The sequence below is a fragment of the Nelumbo lutea genome, chromosome 1, assembly GCF_056320005.1.
Source record: "Nelumbo lutea isolate HS-2025 chromosome 1, American lotus-T2T, whole genome shotgun sequence".
NCBI classification, from domain to species: Eukaryota; Viridiplantae; Streptophyta; class Magnoliopsida; order Proteales; family Nelumbonaceae; genus Nelumbo; species Nelumbo lutea.
Window position 1 is genome coordinate 72,272,803 of NC_142684.1, and position 12,884 is coordinate 72,285,686.

Consider the following 12,884-nt stretch of genomic DNA (forward strand, 5'->3'; position numbering starts at 1 on the left):
ATTTGATAAATTTAAATTATGAAATCTTTAAAGTTAAAAGGATATTAAAAGTGTTTGAAATTTAAAATGAAACATAAATGCTTTTCGAATTTTTAGAGGCTCTAAATAGAGAAGGTTGTTTTTGTTGGATCAAACCTTCAGCATCTGAAATTCCTTAATTTTACTATTTTATCCCTAGAACAGACTATTTGGTAATTTTGAGTTCAATTTGTATTATTTCATAAAATGTAATTTATTAAATTCAAAATAATATTGAAAAATATGAATAAATTATGATAAATTATAAAAAAAATTTAAAATAAGAATAAAATTGAAACTACATATAAATTTTTAAATTAGAAATAAATTATTAAAATTTAAAATAACAATGAAAATAGTAATATCCATGAAAAAGTGAAAAATAATTAATAATTAATAATTAATACAAATAAAAATTATAGAAAATAAAAAATAAATTTTAAAACAAGAATAAAATTGGAAATACATATAAATTTATAAATTTAAAATAAATTATTAGGAATTAAAATAGTAATAAATTATACGAACATTGTTGTTGAGAGTTGCAACGGCGGTGGTGGGAAGACATGGGAGAGAGAGGGGGGGGGGGAGAGGGTAATCGAATGTCGATGCTGAGAGTTGCAATGGTGGTGGTGGGAAGACGGGGGAGAGAGAGAGAGGGAGAGGGTAATTAAATGTTGTTGCTGAGAGTTGCATCGACAGTGGATGGAAGATAGGGGAGAGAGTGATGGAAATCGAACGCCGTTGCTGAGAGTTGCAACGGCGGTAGGGGAAGACAGGGGAGAGAGAAAGAGGGAGAGGGAGAGTGAGAGGAATATTGAACACTACTGGTTCACTGTCAATGGAGGAGAAGAAGAGAGAGGGGGAGAGAGAGAAGGGTAGAGGGAGAAGCTTGTGGTGGAGATTGAAGAAGAGAGAAAGAGGGGCATAATAAGAATAGGCATTTTTGTCTTTTAACGTAGTATGAAAAACGTCTGAGTGCATTAAGTCACTGGCCTGCCTCTTACAAATTCAGATCTGAAAATGCATTTCAGATCTTTTTTTCATACTCAACCCAAACATAGGTGGTGTCTGAAAAGCAACATTTTCAAGCATTAGAGGTTTGAAATGGCACATAAGTTTGGATTCCCTCCCACCTATTTTACTTTCAGTGGATTTATAGTTATTAGATCCTTCATAATGTACCATGGGCCATCCATATTGTATATGTTTTGTAGTGTGGGCGTTTATCAGATGAACGCCACTTTAAACGTTTTTTTGCTTTGTTTTTTGGTTGGGCTTTTGTGGGCATTTCAAGAAACAGCAAAGCTATTTTCCATGTCAGCAAAGAAAAACATTTTTCCATATTTTGCTGTTTGGAAGGGTGTTTCAAGAAATGGCCGTATGGATGATTTGGTGTAGCGACTTTTCTTGATATTTGGGTGTAATTGAGTTTATCCAATGGTCCAAATTACCCCTGCTTGCATAGTTTATGATTCAACGGCTGATTTTGGATGCAAATCACATCCAACGGTCAAAATGATTTATATAATGCTGTAGAAGCATCCGGTAGTCTAAGGAATGTGGGAGAAAAGGTTAATATGAAATACGGAAAGAATAGCAAAGAAAAAAAATTAAAATAAAAACGGAAAGAATAGCAGAATCAATCCTTCCCTTAGATCTTCAAAGAAAAAAAATAGCAGATTTAATTCCAAGGGAAGGATTAGATCTGCAAAGAAAAAAAAAAACAAACAACGAAAGGTTAATGCGAAATACCTTATAGGAATTGATGGATCGATTTTTGGTGATGGCCAATTTTTTGTGTTAAGTATCTCATCATTTGATCTGCTTCTAAGTGGCTGATGATTCAGGTCGAAGTGGAGAATTTTGACTGTCGAGCTGGGTCGATTTGGGCAGGCTAGGTGGCGAGCTGACTATAGTGCCGAGCTGCCTATGATGTGTCGAGTTGCCTGTGAGGTGTCGGGCTGACCAGGTGGCGTGCTGCTTGTGAGGTGCCGGGCTGACCAGGTGGCATGCTGCTTGTGAGGTGCCGGGCTGACCAGGTGCCGAGTTGCCTGTGAGGTGCCGAGTTGACCAGGTGCCGAGCTGCCTGTGAGGTGCCAAGTTGACCAGGTGTCGAGCAGCCTGGCGATGAGCTGGATTGATGAGCTTCATTGCTCTTTAGGGACCTACAAGGAACCAAATGTCAGAGGACCCGGGATGGATAACCCGGCGAGGTCGCTCCGATGCTTAAGTCAGTACTCTCATAGTAGACTGAGAGTTAAAAATCACGAAGTATGAGAGCTAGAATTTGCTTACTTGCTTACTTGCTCACTTGCTATTGGGGTTGGTGCCTTTATATAGGCATTGTTTGGTGTGGGCTTCACACACCATATCCAAGATTTCCGCGAGGTCGTCTAAGTGGTTCGAGATTCCTGGAGGTAACTGCCATTCACGTTGACCATCCTCCGGATCGTTCAGCACATGGGCCAACTTCCAAGGATCGTGGGAGTGTTAGGATTTGCATGCCGAATTTTTTGGTGAGCACGTCTCGTAGGTCGCCAGGTCGGTGCCTGGGCCAGGACGCCAGGTCGCGCTTGGGCTAGGCTGCAAGGTCGCGCCTGGGCCAGGCCGCCAAGTCGCACATGGGCCAGGCCGCCAGGTCGTGCCTAGGCCAGGCTGCCAAGTCGCGCGTGGGCCAGGCTACTAGCTCGTGCCTGTGCCAGGCTGCCAACTCGCGCTAGGGCCAGCCAGGGCCAAGCCGCCAGGTCGCGATAGTGCCAGGCTGCCAGCTTGTGCCTGTGCCAGGCTACCAGGTCGCGCCAGGGCTAGGCCGCCAGGTCACGCCAGGTCGCGCCTATGCCAGGTCGTGCCAGGGCAAGGTCGCCGAGTCGTGCCTGTGCCAGGCCACGCCTGTGTCAGGTCGCGCCTATGCCAGGCCGCGCTAAGGCAAGTTGTTGCCAAAGTGGTTCTGGGTGTCACCTAGTTGTTCTAAGGTGCCATGTGCCACAATATCATTGGAGGGCCAAATCTGCCCTCATCATTTCCCCCCCCCCCCCACTCTCGAGCTAAAAGTAACTCGGCGAAGGGAATAGATTTCTCCTTTTGGCCTGGAATGAATAATTCGATGAGCTCGTAAGCGTCGATTCAATTCCTTAGGCTCTAGGAGTGACTTGCAATCTGCTCCTTGATTTTGCCCATGCCAAAGAGGCGATTGGGTCTTATATGGTGAGGTGGTCTTCACTAGTTCAGTATTTTGGCATTTAGGCTCTGGGAGTGACTCGTAATCCGCTCCTTGATTTTTCCCATGTCAAAGAGGCGACTGGGTCTTATGTGGTATTTTAGCCCTTAGGCTCTAGGAGCGACTCGTAGTCCACTCTTCTTGATCTTTGATTTTGCCTATGCCGAGGAGGTGACTGGGTCTTATGTGGTATTTTAGCCCTTAGGCTCTAGGAGCGACTCATAGTCTACTCTCCTTGATCTTTGATTTTGCCCATGTCGAAGAGTCGACTAGGTCTTATGTGGTGCCGAAGTCTTTTATCAGTTCGCCAGTTCACGCCTCGGCCCGGCCGCTAGGTCAACGCCTGTGCCAGGCCACCAAGTCTAGCCTGTGCCAGGCCGCTAGGTCGCGCCTGGGCAAGACCGCCAAGTCGCACCTGGGCAAGGCCGCCAGGTCGGCGCATGTGCCAGGCTGTCAGGCCGCGTCTGGGCCACCAGGTCAGCACCTTAGAGCTACGACTGCGCTACATCAGCCTCGTTAGTGACGTTGGTTACCCACTCCTACAAGAAGCTACTAGGAGCTCGACTTATGGGGGCAGCACTTCTAACTTTAGGTTACCAGCTTGCACAGGAGCCTTGGAAGGCTCGACCGGTAGGGGCATCCACGCAGTCTATTGGTCGCCTACTCCTGTGGAAGCCACGAAGAGCTCATTTTTGTAGAGGGTACCTCATGAAGAGGACTGATGAGGCTTTATCTGAGTTGAAATAAAGTTGGTAGAGCTGCTTAGTCTATTAGCTATCAACTTCCTGCATAGTCTTTGAGTTCATAAAAAATGGAAACTATAAAGCGAGAGATTCGGTTTCTAAAAAGTGAAGACTTAGCTTTCTGGAAGAAGAGGACTTAGCCTTTTAGAGGATGAGAACTTAGCTTTTTGTAGCGTTTCCCACAAACGGCACCAATTGATGGATCGATTTTTGGTGATGACCAATATTTTGTGCTAAGTATCTCGTCATTTGGTCTGCTTCCAAGTGGCCGATGACTCATGCCGAAGTGGAGAACTTTGGCTGCCGAGCTGAGTTGAGCTGGGCAGGCTAGGTGGCGAGCTAACTATAGTGTCGAGCTACCTATGAGGTGTCGAGTTGCTTGTGAGGTGCCGGGCTAACCAGGTGTCGAGCTGCCTGTGAGGTGCCGAGCTACCTGTGAGGTGTCGAGCTACCTATGAGGTGCCGAGCTACCTGTGAGGTGTCAAGCTGACCAGGTGGCGAGCTGCCTATGAGGTGCCGGGCTGACCAGGTGTTGAGCAGCTTGGAGACGAGCTGGATTGATGAGCTTCATTTCTCTTTAGGGACCTGCAAGGAACCAAATGTCAGAGGACCCAGGGTGGCTAACCCGGCGAGGTCGCTCTGGTGCTTAAGTCAGTACTTTCATAGTAGATTGCGAGCTAAAAATCACAAAGTATGAGAGCTGGAATTTGCTTACTTGCTTACTTGCTCACTTGCTATTGGGGTTGGTGCCTTTATATAGGGATTGTTTGGCATGGGCTTCACGCATCATATCCGAGATTTCTGTGAGGTCGTCTAAGTGGTTCGAGATTCCTGGAGGTAACCACCATGCACGTTGACCACCCTCCGGATCGTTCGGCACGTGGAACAACTTCCAAGGATCGTGGGAGTGTTAGGATATGCATGCCAAATTTGTTGGTGAGCACGTGCACCTGTGCCAAGCCGCCAGGTCATGCCTGGGCCAGGCCACTAGGTCGCGCTAGAGCCAGGACGCCAGGTCGCGCATGGGTCAGGCCACCAGCTCGTGCCTGCGCCAGGCTGCTAGATTGCACCAGGGCCAGGTTGCGCCAGTGCCAGGCTACCAACTCATGCCTGTGCCTGGCTGCCAGCTCACGCTAGGGCCAGGCCACTAGGTCGTGCCTATGCCAGGCCTCTAGGTGGGACACCATCAACTTCGCTAAGGCAAGTTGTTGCCAAAGTGGTTCCAGGTGTCACCTAGTTGTTCTAAGGTGCCATGTGTCACAATATCATTGGAGGTCCAAATCTGCCCTCATCAGGAATAAAATGAAAAGAATAGCAGATGGTGGCATCAACGAATGGGAGAATGATATCAATCTCCTCCCATCGCCGGGACGAGATCGGCTTCTTCTCTCGAGCTATAGTGCTAGGCATGGCTCTCAGAACGAAAATAAACAAAGATAGTTTTGTTGAAAGGTAAATCTCTCATACCCATTCGATTGTGTTTGGATACATATATAGAGATCAGGTTTGATGGCTGTTACAACCGAAATGGAAAAGACAAAATAAAAGGGCTAATGATGCGCATGGAATATTTATGTTGTAACAAACTCTGCAATTCTGCTACTCTCCACCAGCTGTCCTAGAGCAAAAGACCACGTTAGCCTCTGCATGTCAATGTGTCATAACACTCCCTCCCCCTTCGATAACAACCTTGTCCTCAAGGCTAGACTGAGGAAATTTCTGTTGCAGTTCCATGAGTATTTCCCAAGTCGAATTTGTTGTCGGGATTCCTTGCCATTGAACCAGTACCTCTATTACTGCCCCGTTGCCTTGTTGTTTCAATCTTCTGTCAATAATTGCAGCTGGCTGGGGTTGGAGTGTGCCGTCAGCCGTTAGTGGTGGAAGAGTGGCTTGGGCATGAGAGTTGTCTCCAACCTTGGCCTTTAACCAAGACACATGGAAAACAGTATGTAAACGACAGCCTTCTGGTAACGCCAGGCAATATGCAACTAGACCAATTTTCTCTGTTATTTTGAATGGTCCGTAAAAACAAGCTGCTAGCTTCTAAGACTTACGAACTACCACTGTGTTCTACCGATAAGGTTGCAGCTTCAAGTATACCCAATATCCGATGTTAAAATTCCTTTATGTTCTCTTTCTATCTGCCGTTTTCTTCATTTTGTCTTGGGCAAAGAGTAAATTCTGTTTAAGTTTTTGTAGAGCCCTTTCCCTTTCCTGTAATTCAGCCTCCACTGCTGGTGCTTGAGTTGTTCGTGGGATGTAGGAGATCAAGTTTGGTGGAAAGTGGTGTTATACCACCATTCTGCTAAAGGCAACCATCTATTCCAATTCTGTGGTTGCTCATTAGTGTAGCATCTAAGGTAGGTTTCCAAAGTCCTATAAAGGACCTCTGTCTGCCCATCTGTCTAAGGGTGGTATGAAGAGCTCATATGTAGCTGTGTTCCCTGAAGTTTGAAAATTTCTCTCCAAATGTTGCTGGTGAATAGAGGGTCTTGATCACTTACAATTGTCTTGGGCATTCCATGCAATCTGAAAATTTCTTGGATGAATACCTTGGCCAGGTCAGAAGTAGAGAAAGGGTGGGTTAAGGCAATGAAGTGTGCAAACTTAGTTAATTGGTCCACAACTACCCAAATGGTAGTTTGCTAATAAGTCTTTGCTGGTTTGGAGTTGTAATCTTCTGCTCTAACATATGCTTTAAACTCCCGTGGTCTATCACAATTTTAAACCATTGACCCAGGAGATAGGACCTCCACTTCTGCACTACTGTCACTAATGCTAGCGATTCTTGATCATATGTTGACAAGGACTAGTACTTTCCTTGTAGTGTCTTGCTGAAGAAGGCTATTGGACACCCTTGTTGAGAGAGAACAACTCCTATTCCAATTTCACTAGCATCAATCTCCACTATAAATGGTTTTTGATAGTTGGGGAGAGCTAGTATCGGGGTCGTGGTCATGATTCTCTTGAGTATCCTGAAAGCTTTCTTGGCTTCGTCACTCCATCTGCATCCTCCATTTTTAAACAATTGTGTTAGTGGTTTGGTTAGGATGCCATAATTCTGGATAAATATTTTGTAGTAACTAGTGAGACCCAGGAAACCTCTAAGGCCTTTAACTCCCTTGGGTGTGGGCCAGTGAAGAACATCTTCAATCTTAGCTAGGTCTACTTCTGCCCCCAATGGTGATATTATGTGGCCTAGATACTTGATCCTTTCAACCCCGAACTGACATTTGCTTCTTCTTGCATGTAGTTGGTGTTGTTTGAGAATTTCCAATACCTTCTTCAAGTGTTCAACATGGTCCTCTTGGGATTTATTGTAATGGCCTTCGTGTGTGCGGAAGGCTGTCTTTGGAACATCCTCGGTTTTGACTCTGATTTGATGATAACCCGACCTCAGGTCCATCTTTGAAAAAATTATAGCTCCATGTAGTTCATCCAGGAGTTCGTCTACTACAGGCATTGGGAATTTGTCCTTCATGGTCACTTGGTTCAGGGCTCTATAATCTACACACATTCTCCACCCACTGTCATTCTTCCTGACCAAAAGAACAAGGGATGAAAAAGGACTAGTACTTGACCGTATCACCCCTTCCTTCAGCAATTCCTTTACAATCTGCTCAATCCCATTTTTTTGGTAATAGGGGTATCTATAAGGTCTAACGCTAATGGGGTTGTTATCTTTCAATGGAATGGCATGATCACAATGACGTGGAGGGAGAAGTCCCATGGGTTCAGCAAACACATCCTAATATTCTTCCAATAGCTTTTGAATCTGAGGTTCCGGGTTCATCTGCTGTTCCTCTCCTCCTTTCAACTGAATCAAGAACAGAAGGGCTCCCTTCTCAGCATCCTTAGCAGCCTTGTTGGCCTCAATCATGCGAGGGGGTTGTGTCTATAATCCCTTCAAGGTGTGGTGGCCTTGGCTGTCTTCAAATTGTAGGGACAAAGAGGAGAAATTCCATATAAATGGTCCCGGTGTCTCTAGCCATCGGGCCTCCAATACTGCATTGTAGCCAGTAGGGAGAATAGATAGAAGTCAACTATTATGGTGGTTCCTTGAGTTTTGATCAGTACCTGTGGGCATTTCCTGGCCCCTTGTATCTTTTCTCCATTGGCGACCAACACTTCAAACTATGTTTGTGTCACTGGAATCACTCCTGCCTTCTTCACTATCCTTGGATCCAATAAATTGTGGGTGGATCTCGTATCGACCAACATTGTTACTGGTTGCTAGTTTATCAGTCCTTGGAGTCGCATGGTTTTTGGAGAACTGGACCTTGAGATTGCATGGAGGGATATTTTTGGAACTGACACCTCCCCTTCATTTGGGTCTTCCTCAACTTCATCACTTGGGTCTTCTCCCTCCATCAGTTTCATGACCCAATACAGCCATCGAGTTGCAACGGTGGCCAGGGACATATTTTTCATCACAGTGGTAACAAAGGCCACATTCCTTCCTATCTCGTGCTTATGTCGGAGTCGGCCTTTTGATTTCTGGAATTGGTTTAGTGGTAGTAGAGGAATTTATTATTAGAGGTTTTGTTTTCAGTGGTTCACCATGTACTTGTTAGCGCTTGATTGTCCACTCTTCTTCCTCTAGCAAGGCTAAGTGAAATGCTCAGGTGAGAGAGGTGGGTTCGAACTCCTCCACTCCAGCTTGGACTTCAGGTTTTAGGCTAGAAATGAAGTAGCCCATAAGGTATTCTTCGTTTAGTCCTTTAACTCGACTAGATATGAGTTGGAACTTATCCATATACTCCTGTACTGAGGTGGTCTGAGCTAATTTGGAGAGTCTCCCTGCTATATTAGTCCCCTACACGTCGTTGTATCGATGATCTAGTGCATCCATAATTTGGTCCCAAGAGGGTTGTGGATAGTGTTCAATGAACCAGCAATACCACTCCACTACTCTTCCTTCAAAGCCCAAGCTAGCGATCTGAATCCATTGGTCTTCGGTGATGCCTTGTAGAGAAAATTATTGTTGCAACAGCACCAACCAACCATCAAGATTTTTCCTGTTGAACTTGGGGAGTTCCAACTTTGGTCTCCATGTTCCTGTGTCGATCGACCCCCTGTCCTGTTAGAAGCTTCTGTTTCTTTGCCTTTGTCACCCGCACCTTCTGAGACAGATCAATTGGTGTTCAACTCTGGATTCCCTCCTACCGAAGGTGGAGGACCCAGACGTTCCAGAGGCTCTGCCAACTTGGCCATGACTCCCTCCTGGTTTCTCTCCAGGAAGTTCAACATTTCTTCAAGATTCGACATCTCCTCTCCCGATAGGATGTTTGACTCTGATATCAGACTGATATCGATCTCCTCCCATTGTCGGGACAATGTTGGCTTCTTCCCTCAAGCTATAGTGCTAGGCACAACTCTCAAAAGGAAAATAAACAAAGATAGTTTTGTTGGAAGGTAAATCTCTCATGCCCATTGGGTTGTGGTTGGATACATATACAGAGCTTAGGCTTGATGGTTGTTACAACCGAAATGGAAAAGACAAAATAAAAGGGCTAATGATTGCTAATAATCCGTAAGGAATATTTGTGCTGTAACAAACTCTACAATTCTACTACCCTGCACCAGCTGTCCTAGAGCAAAAGGCCACGTTAGCCTCTGCATGTCAATGTGTCGTAACAGAGAACAAGTATGTCGACGACGACGACGGCGAGAAGAAATTTCTGTAGATGGTTTCGAACAAGGGAGACTTGTGGGAAGTAGGCAATGGATTAGTGAAAAAATTAAAAAATGCCAATACCAAAAAAGAAAAATAGGGAAATGGTAGAGGTTATTGGCCGACCGACAGTGGTCTTACCGGCATCAAAGGGTAATTCTCTTCAGACCAGACGAGAGTAGTTTTCCTCATACCAGATGGCGCCCAGTTCTCATCATGCACATTAGGGTAAAAAGGCATACAATTCATTAAGGGTTTACTGCTCCACGAAGCACCAGATCGAATACCGTGGGCTGATCTATCGACATCCACATCGATGCCACGTCGGACACGTTTCATGAAACGCCAGCCCGTTAGAGGAAACGTAAATTCGTCACTTCACTTCTCTCAACAACTTTGGGCACAGAAATCCAAGCATTTTCGTTTTATTTTGTGTTTTTTCAATAAACGAGTGAATTTCCATGCTCAATAAACGCCTACGCTTAGCTGGTACAGATGTGATAACGTTTTTTCAATAAACGCCCATACTACCAAAAACATCACCAATTAGCTTCTAATGCAGTCCGTGATTTCCGGACGAATCGTTAGCAAGAAAAATATTTCCAAAACTTCTGTGACTGTGAGAGAGCTACGTTCTCAAATAACGTTATACTTGAGTATTTTGCAAATGCGATCTGCGTTGCATTAGCTGTAAAGATGGACGAAATTATTAACAAATTTGCAACCGCTACGAATTTGAGCAGACATTACTTTTCCAAAGGCCAAACCGTAAACGTCGTTTAGTAGTTGGCCGAGCTTCTAATTATTCTTTGGGCCCATGACAGCAAGTATCATACAGTCTGCCTGCCATTGCCAATTTCATGATAACCCGTCCAGCTGCGGATTAGGTGCCCGTTTGGGAGGGCTCCCAATGATGATATCATTATTTTTTATATATTATCGGAAGATTTTTTTAAGACACGGCGAAGATGTATCATAGAAAAAAAAATTAAAAACTTACATGAATTATAAAATCGATGTTCCTATGAACCAATGGTCTGAAAAGGTGTGGGTTTATTACAAATAATGGTTCTAACAAAAAGTTTGTAAGAAGGATCGAAGACCCCACCACTCCACCAATATAATTGCTCCACCCCTGTATCAAACTTATATATCTCAAATAGCTTCTGTGAAGTAGTTCAGTCAACAGTTCAATGCAGCTAAATCAATGAAGAAACCCTTCCAAACCCCTTTGGTTCATGAAGATGAAGCTTGGGCAAATCTATTAAAAGTTAGATTTGGGTCCACCTTCCAAAATGCAGTTCGCCCAACGGCTGAAAAAAAATAATAAAAAAACCATTTATTTGCAGCATTCATGGTTTGGGTCATGAACCGCGTCCGTTGATCAAGATCCGATCATTAGCCTAACCTTTTTTCCAAATTGTATTCAGATTTGAACGTAGCTAGTTCACTCACATTTATGGAGTTTGATCGGACCAGTAAAAGGAGTTAAACCGCTTTTGAAATCCATATTTGACCTAATGGAAGCGCATTCGGGTTGGGGACAGACCAGGATTCGAGCAGTGGTAGAAAGTAAGAAACACTACACAGACAACCAACAAAAAGCAAAGATGAAAGATCAATCCAGATGAACAGTTTTTTGTACCATGGAGGCGTGGACTGTGGGACTGTTGGGTATTTTTGTCTTCCCTCCTGTACTGTCATACATCTCTTTCACTACATAGTATATATATATATATATATATATAAAGTTATTAACATCAACCTCAGCTCCTCATTTGGGAACCTTTCAATTTTTCGGTTTGTTCAGAGTAAGCCTCCAAACTTCAAACGACACTCGGATCTCTCCATATTGTACTGATTACTGAATGTTTCTTTTTATCAGTATTTCAAACCACTAGTTTGGCTTTATATGAGTTGTAGCAATAAAACTTCCAAAAGTGTTGTCTTGATACATCTTCTCACAGTCAAAAGGATTTTGTTCGTTCTAACGGGTTATTAATTGGATGGTGGTATTCTTTCTTTCTTTCTGTTTTTTTCCTACCATAAGTGTCATTATCATCATAGCATGTGTCATTAGGTAATTGAACCGTTGATTCAATTGACAAATAATAATTTTTTACCAATTTATTTTAATTATATTTTAATTTTTTAAAATTACAACTGATCATCTGATCAGACCGAATAGTTAAATAGTTGAGCCAAAAATTGATGGTCAAAATGGCTCCATTTTTTACCATTTTATATGGGGTCAGTGTATGTCATTAGTTCCAATCAGCTTGATGTACATTATGACATTTATTGTAAATGAATAAAGTACATATTTGATTCATCTTATATTGATGTATTTCTGTGTAATACCCTTAAACTGAACACTTATGAGACTCGTGTTAGTTCAGAATCTCCACAACCGTTGGATAGATCTAAGGAGATTTGTTCTGTCAAGGCTAACACCGATGTGCTGTCAAATTGGTTGGGGTGGCTTGTCTCAACTACTAGAATGAAACCTAAGGTACATGCAATGGGTTTTCTTGAAACCCTGAATCAGACCAAATTCTAATATTGCCTTATACCTTGGACATAGATGGACAAAACTAGAATGTTACACCTGACCCCTATACTCGATTGTGGTACTATACTAGGTGTCGGGTTGAGCTATCTTTGATATGCTAATCAGTGAGATCCTTAGAGGGGGTCAAAACCGAGGTATGTTGGGATAGTATGAGAATTCACATGAGTGGGTGATCATAGTGACAGGATAGGCCCCTTATTCGGACAAAGTGAATGATCGGGGAATGCACTCTTTCTGATGGAAACCTAAATTGTCAGCAATTGATTTCAAACTTGTTGAAATTTGTTTTGCAAAATATATTTATATAGAGATATACTTATATATTATGGTTTCACAAAATGTTTGCAAAAGGTTTTAATTCTTAGGATCCATGTGAGTAGAGAGTGCAACACTTTACCTTGCAACCAAGGGAAATGTCCTCTCTTATCGGGTAATGTTTGATCATTATAGGTTGAGAGGTTAAGTGTAAGACCATTGAGAATAATACCTGATGGGGTAATTTTACATCTACCCACAATCCTTGAACCTTCATAAAGTGGCTAGACCCAAGGACCATTTAATGTAAATGTTGGGTCCATTAAGAGCTATATCGATGGATTTAGGGGTTTACTGTATTCTGTAGTGAATTCGGCTAGCTCTTATAACAGAGGCTGGGCT